The sequence below is a fragment of the Homarus americanus genome, unplaced genomic scaffold (assembly GCF_018991925.1).
Source record: "Homarus americanus isolate GMGI-L3 unplaced genomic scaffold, GMGI_Hamer_2.0 scaffold59446, whole genome shotgun sequence".
Lineage (NCBI taxonomy): Eukaryota > Metazoa > Arthropoda > Malacostraca > Decapoda > Nephropidae > Homarus > Homarus americanus.
In genome coordinates this window covers 182533-190415 of record NW_024745259.1, presented here as the reverse complement: position 1 = coordinate 190415, position 7883 = coordinate 182533, and positions in this window count along the sequence as shown.

Below are 7883 nucleotides of genomic sequence, written 5' to 3'. Positions count from 1 at the left end.
TTGTGTACCGAGGCCTGTGTACCGACGGCTTATATACCGAGCTTGCGTACCGAAGGCTTATATACCAAGGCTTGTGCCGAAGTCCTGTGTACCGAAGGCCTGTGTACCGAAGGCTTATATACCGAAGGCTTATATACCGAAGGCTTGTGTACCGAAGGCTTATATACCGAAGGCTTATATACCGAAGGTTTGTGTACCGAAGGCTTATATACCGAAGGCTTGTGTACCGAAGGCTTGTACCGAAGGCTTGTGTACCGATGGCCTGTGTACCGAAGGTTTAAATGCCGAAGGCCTTGTGTACCAGGCCTGTATACCGAGGCCTGTGTACCAGGCCTGTGTACCGAAGGCCTGTGTACCGAAGGCCTGTGTGTCGAACCTTGTATACCGAAGGCTTGTATACCGAAGGCTTATGTACCGAAGGCTTGTGTACCGAGGCCTGTGTACCGAAGCGTGTACCGATGGCCTGTGTACCGAAGGCGTATACCGAAGGCTTGTATACCGAAGGCTTGTATACCGAAGGCCTGTGTACCGAAGGCTTGTGTACCAGGCTTGTGTACCGAAGCTTGTACCGAGCTTGTCGAGGCCTGTGTACCAGGCTTGTATACCGAAGGCTTGTATACCGAGGCTTGTGTACCAGGCTTGTGTACCGATGGCCTGTGTACCGAGGCTTTGTACCGAAGCCTTATACCGAAGGCTTGTATACCGAAGGCCTGTGTACCGAAGGCTTGTGCCGAAGGCCTGTATACCAAAGGCTTGTATACCGAAGGCTTATATACCGAAGGCTTATATACCGAAGGCTTATATACCGAAGGCTTATATACCGAAGGCTTGTGTGCCGAGGCTTGTGTACCGAAGGCTTGTACCGCGTACCGAAGGCTTGTGTACCGAAGGCTTGTGCCGAAGGCTTGTGTACCGAAGGCGCTTGTGTACCGAAGGCTTGTATACCGAAGGCCTGTGTACCGAGGCTTGTGTACCGAGGCCTTGTGTACCGAAGGCACGTATGCCAAGGCTTATATACCGAGGCTTATATACCGAGCTTGCGTACGAAGGCTTATACCGAAGGCTTATATATACCGAGGCTTACATACCGAAGCTTATATACCGAGGCTTATATACCGAGGCTTATATACCGAAGCGCGTACCGAAGGCTTATATACCAGGCTTATATACCGAAGGCCTGTGTACCGAAGGCTGTGTACCGAAGGCTTGTGTACCGAGGCTTGTATGCGAAGGCTTATATACCGAGGCTTATATACCGAGCTTATATAGGCTTATATACCGAAGGCTTATATACCGAAGGCTTGCGTACCGAAGGCTTATATACCGAAGGCTTGTGTACCGAAGGCTTGTGTTCCGAAGGCTTGTGTTCCGAAGGCTTGTGTACCGACGGCAAATACCGAGGCTTGTGTACCGGGCTTGTGTACCGAAGGTATTGCAGGCTTATATACCAGGCTTGTGTACCGAAAGCGTGTACGAAGGCTTGTGTGCCGAAGGCTTTATTGTACCGAACTATATACCGAGGCTTTTGTACCGAAGCGTGCCGAAGGCTTGTGTACCGAAGGCTTGTGTACCAGGCTTGTATACGAGGCTGTATACCAAGGCTTGTATACCGAAGGCTTATATACCGAAGGCTTATATACCGAAGGCTTATATACCGAAGGCTTGTGTACCGAAGGCTTGTGTACCGAGGCTTGTGTGCGAAGGCTTTATATACCGAGGCTTGTGTACCGAAGGCTTGTGTACCGAGGCTTGTGTACCGAAGGCCTGTATACCAAGGCTTGTATACCGAGCTTATACCGAAGGCTTATATACCGAAGGCTTGTGTACCGAAGGCTTGTGCCAGGCTTGTGTACCGAGGCTTGTGTACCGAAGGCTTGTGACCGAGCTTGCGTACCGAGGCTTATATACCGAGGTATATACCGAGGCTTATATACCGAGGCTTGCGTACCGAGGCTTATATACCGAAGGTTTATATACCGAAGGCTTGTGTACCGAAGGCTTGTGTACCGAAGGCTTGTGTGCAGAAGGCATATGCCGAAGGCTTGTGTACCGAAGGCTTGTGTACCGAAGGCTTGTGTACCGAAGGCTTATATACCGAAGGCTTATATACCGAAGGCTTATATACCGAAGGCTGTTGCGTACCGAAGGCTTATATACCAGCTTATATACCGAAGGCTTGTGTACCGAGGCTTGTGTTCCGAAGGCTTGTGTACCGAAGGCTTAAATACCGAAGGCTTGTGTTCGAAGGCTTGTGTACCGAAGGCTTGTGTACCGAAGGCTTATATACCGAAGGCTTATATACCGAAGGCTTGCGTACCGAGGCTTGGTACCGAACATATACCGAGGCTTATATACCGAGGCTTGTGCCGAGGCTTGTGTTCCGAAGCGTGTACCGACGGCTTAAATACCGAAGGCTTGTGTTCCGAGCTTGTGTACCGGGCTTGCGTACCGAAGGCTTATATACCGAAGGCTTGTGTGCCGAAGGCGCTTGTGTTCCGAAGGCTTGTGTACCGACGGCTTAAATACCGAAGGCTTGTGTACCGAAGGCTTGTGTGCGAAGGCTGTGTGCCGAAGGCTTATTGTACCGAAGGCAGCATACCAGGCCTGTGTACCGAGGCTTGTGTACCGAGGCTTATATACCGAGCTTATATACCGAAGGCTATATACCGAAGGCTTATATACCGAACTTATGTACCGAGGCTTATATACCGAAGGCTTGCGTACCGAAGGCTTATATACCGAAGCATATACCGAGGCCTGTGTACCGAGGCCTGTGTACCGAGGCCTGTGTACCGAAGGCTTGTGTACCGAGGCCTGTATCCAAAGGCTTGTATACCGAGGCTTATATACCGGCTTATATACCGAAGGCTTATATACCGAAGGCTTATATACCGAAGGCTTGCGTACCGAAGGCTTATATACCGAAGGCTTATATACCGAAGGCTTGTGTACCGAGGCTTGTGTTCCGAGGCTTGTGTACCGACGGCTTAAATACCGAAGGCTTGTGTACCGAGGCTTGTACCGAGGCTTGTGTGCCGAAGCTGTGTACCGAAGGCTTTTGTACCGAAGGCTTGTGTACCGAAGGTTTGTGTACCGAAGGCTTAAATACCGAAGGCTTGTACGAACGTGTACCGAAGGCTTGTGCCGAAGGCTTGTGTACCGGGCTTGCGTACCGAAGGCTTGTACCGAAGGCTTGTATACCGAGAGGTCTTAATGAATCGACTGGCTTAGTCAACTACTTAACTAACCTTTCATTAATTACTACCAAAGTTATCTCTCTTTACTGACTTAACTGAAGGGTAATTTATCTTCTGAGGTCGACTGGGTTATTCCTTCTGCTTACTCTCTCTCTCTCTCTCTCTCTCTCTCTCTCTCTCTCTCTCTCCCCTCTTCAACCCTCTCCTCCTCCCTCCCTCACTTCAACCCCATCTCTCTCTCTCCCTCACTTCAACCCCCCCTCTCCTCTCTCCCTCACTTCAACCCCATCTCTCCTCTCTCTCTCTCCCTCACTTCAACCCTCTCTCCTCCCCTCACTTCCAACCCCATCTCTCCTCTCTCCCTCACTTCAACACCATCTCTCCTCCCTCCCTCACTTCAACCCCCTCTCCTCTCTCCCCTCCCTCCCTCCTTCAACCATCTCTCCTCTCTCCCTCACTTCAACCATCTCTCCTCCTCTCCTCACTTCAACCCCATCCTCCTCCCTCCCTCCTCCCAACCCCTCTCCTCTCTCTCCTCCCTCCTCACTTCAACCCCATCTCTCCTCTCTCTCTCTCCCTCACTTCAACCCCCATCTCTCCTCCCTCCCTCACTTCCAACCCCTCTCCTCTCTCCTCCTCCCCTCACTTCAACCCCCTCTCCTCTCTCTTCCCTCCCTCACTTCAACCCCCATCTCTCCTCTCTCCCTCACTTCAACCCCCCTCTCCTCTCTCCCTCCTTCAACCCCATCCTCTCTCTCTCTCTCCCTCACTTCAACCCCCCTCTCCTCTCTCTCCCTCACTTCAACCCTCTCTCCTCTCTCCTCACTTCAACCCCTCTCTCTCCCTCACTTCACCCTTTCTCCTCTCCCTCACTTCCCTCACTTCAACCCCATCTCTCCTTTCTCTCTCTCTCCCTCACTTCAACCCTCTCCTCTCTCCCTCACTTCAACCCCCTCTCCTCTCTCCCTCACCAACCCTCTCCTCTCTCCTCACTTCAACCTTTTCTCCTCTCTCCCTCACTTCCCTCACTTGAACCCCCATCTCTCCTCTCTCTCTCCCTCACTTCAACCCCCTCTCCTCCTCTCTCCCTCACTTCAGCCCTTTCTCCTCTCTCTCCTCTGTCCCTCTCTTCCCTCACTTCAACCCCTCTCTTCTCTCCTCCCACTCCCCCTCTCTCCTCTCTCCCTCACTTCAACTCCCTCTCTCTCTCTCTCTCTCCCTCACTTCAACCCTCTCTCCTCTCTCCTCCTTCATTCCATCTCTCCTCTCTCTCTCTCCCTCCTTCAACCCCCTCTCTCCTCTCTCCCTCCCTTCAACCCTTTCTCCTCTCTCCCTCCTTCCACCCCCTCTCCTCTCTCCTCACTTCAACCCCTCTTCTCTCTCCCTCACTTCAACCCTCTCTCCTCTCTCCTCCTCCCTCACTTCAACCCCTCTCCTCTCTCCCCTCCCTTCCAACCCTCTCTCCTCTCTCCCTCATTTCAACCCCTCTCTCCTCTCTTCTCCTCCCTCACTTCAACCCTCTCTCCTCTCTCCCTCACTTCAACCCTCTCTCCTCTCTCCTCACTTCAACCCCCTCTCTCCTCTCCCTCCTTCCACCCCTCTCCTCTCTCCCTCTTCAACCCCTCTCCTCTCTCCTCACTTCCAACCCCCCTCTCCTCTCTCCCTCACTTCAACCCCCTCTCCTCTCTCCTCCCACTTTCACCCCCTCTCCTCTCTCCTCACTTCAACTCTCTCTCCTCCTCCCTCACTTCAACCCCATCTCTCATCTCTCTCTCTCCCTCCTTCAACCCTCTCCTCTCTCCTCACTTCAACCCCCTCTCCTCTCTCCCTCCCTTCAACCCCCTCTCCTCTCTCCCTCACTTCAACCCCCTCTCTTCTCTCCCTCACTTCACCCCTCTCTCCTCTCTCCTCCTTCAACCCTCTCTCTCCTCTCTCCCTCACTTCAACCCCTCTCCTCTCTCTCTCTCCTCACTTCAACCCCTCTCCTCTCTCTCTCTCCCTCACTTCAACCCTCTCCTCCTCCTCACTTCACCCTCTCTCCTCCTCCCTCCTTCAACCCCCATCTCTCTCTCTCTCTCTCTCCCCCTCACTTCCCACCCTCTCTCCTCCTCTCCCTCACTTCAACCCCCTCTCCTCTCCCTCACTTCAACCCCTCTCTTCTCTCTCCCTCACTTCAACCCTCTCTCCTCTCTCCCTCACTTCAACCCTCTCTCTCCTCTCTCCCTCACTTCACCCTCCCTCCTCTCTCCTCACTTCAACCCTCTCTCCCTCCTCTCACTTCAACCCCTCTCCTCTCCTCTCTCCCTCACTTCAACCCTCTCTCCTCTCTCCCTCACTTCAACCCCCTCTCGTTCTCTCCCTCACTTCAACCCCCTCTCCTCTCTCCCTCACTTCAACCCTCTCTCCTCCTCCCTCCTTCAACCCCCTCTCCCCTCTCCCTCCTTCAACCTCCTCCTCACTCCCTCACCCCCTCTCTCCTCACTTCACGTCTCCCCTCATCATAACCGGATATCCTCACACACTCAAGATACACTTAATATTTACACACTCACCAACTGGAGACCCTTTACTTGCGTACATTAGAGAGGGTTCACTGCTTCTTGCCCCGAGTCTCATCTGACCTCTACATTAAGGCCGCCTCTCCGTGTGCTGGGTCTGTCTGTGTCTGTCTGTCTGTCTGTCTCTCTGTCTGTCTGTCTGTCTGTCTCTCTATGTCTGTCTGTATGTCTGTATGTCTGTCTGTATGTCTGTCTCAATGTCTGTCTGTCTCTCTATGTCTGTCGCGTATGCTATCTCTCTGTCTGTCTGTATGTCTGTCTCTCTATGTCTGTATGTCTGTCTGTTTCTGCTGTCTGTCTGTCTCTCTATGTCTGTATGTCTGTCTGTATGTCTGTCTGTCTCTCTATGTCTGTATGTCTGTCTCTATGTCTGCTATGTCTTTCTCAATGTCTGTCTGTCTCTCTATGTCTGTCTGTTTCCTCTCTTTTCCCTGTTTTCTGTCTGTCTGTCTGTGCTTTCTCTCTCGTGTCTTGGGAATCATTGCTTAAACCATCGTCGCTAAAGCGTTTTAAAACATAAGCCCTCAAGGGTTTAACCATAAACCCTCGTCCTTAAAGGGTTTAAAACATAAACTCTTGCCCTTAATGGGTTTAAAACATAAACCCTCGCTCTTAAGGGTTTAAAACATAAACCCTCGCCCTTAAAGGGTTTAAAACATAAACCCTCGCCCTTAAGGGTTTAAAACATAAACCCTCGCCCTTAATGGGTTTTAAAACATAAACCCTCGTCCCAAAAGGGTTTAAAACATAAACCCTCGTCCTTAAAGGGTTTAAAACATAAACCCTCGTCTAAAGGGTTAAACATAAACCCTCGTCCTTAAAGGGTTTAAAACATAAACCTCGTCTCAAGGGTTTAAAACATAAACCCTCGTCCTAAAGGGTTTAAATATAAACCGTCCTTAAAAGGGTTAAAACATAAACCTCGTCCTTAAAGGGTTTAAAACCACTAAACCCTCGTCCTTAAAGGGTTTAAATATGAACCCTCGTCCTAAAGGGTTTAAAACATAAACCCTCGTCCTTAGGGTTTAAAACATAAACCCTCGTCCTTAAAGGGTTTAAAACCACCTAAACCCTCGTCCTTAAAGGGTTTAAAACATAAACCCTCGTCCCTAAAGGGTTTAAAACAAAAACCCTCGTCCAAGAGGGTTTAAGACCACTAAACCCTCGTCCTTAAGGGTTTAAAACATAAACCCTCGTCCTTAAAGGGTTTAAACATAAACCCTCGTCCTTAAAGGGTTTAAACCACTAAACCTCGTCCTTAAGAGTTTAAAACATAAACCCTCGTCCTTAAAGGGTTAAAACCATAAACCCTCGTCCTAAAACGGTTTAAAACAAACCCCGTCCTTAGGGTTTTAAAACATAAACCCCGTCCTTAACGGGTTTAAACCATAAACCCTCGTCCCCAAGGGTTAAAACCACTAAACCCTCGTCCTTAAAGGGTTTAAAACCACTAAACCCTCGTCCTTAAAGGGTTTAAAATATAAACCCTCGTCCTTAAAGGGTTTAAAACATAAACCCTCGTCCTTAAAGGGTTTAAACCACTAAACCCTCGTCCTTAAAGGGTTTAAAACATAAACCCTCGTCCTTAAAGGGTTTAAAACATAAACCCTCGTCCTTAAAGGGTTTAAACCACTAAACCCTCGTCCTTAACGGGTTTAAACCACTAAACCCTCGTCCTTAAAGGGTTTAAAACATAAACCCTCGTCCTTAAAGGGTTTAAAACATAAACCCTCGTCCTTAACGGGTTTAAACCACTAAACCCTCGTCCTTAAAGGGTTTAAAACATAAACCCTCGTCCTTAACGGGTTTAAAACATAAACCCTCGTCCTTAAAGGGTTTAAAACATAAACCCTCGTCCTTAAAGGGTTTAAACCACTAAACCCTCGTCCTTAAAGGGTTACAGACGATACAGGATTATTACAGAACCAATTAATTATCAGAGGCTTATTTTAAAACCCCTAATTTTGTAATCTGATTAACAACATTTCGGGTTACAGCAATTAATACAGTTGATTTAGTTGTAATAATACAGTCATAAACATAATATTGGTCTGAACCCTGAGAGGCCCTGGTGGTTGTTAACGTGTTGTGTGTACATGTGTGTAATTATACGTACATACATACATAC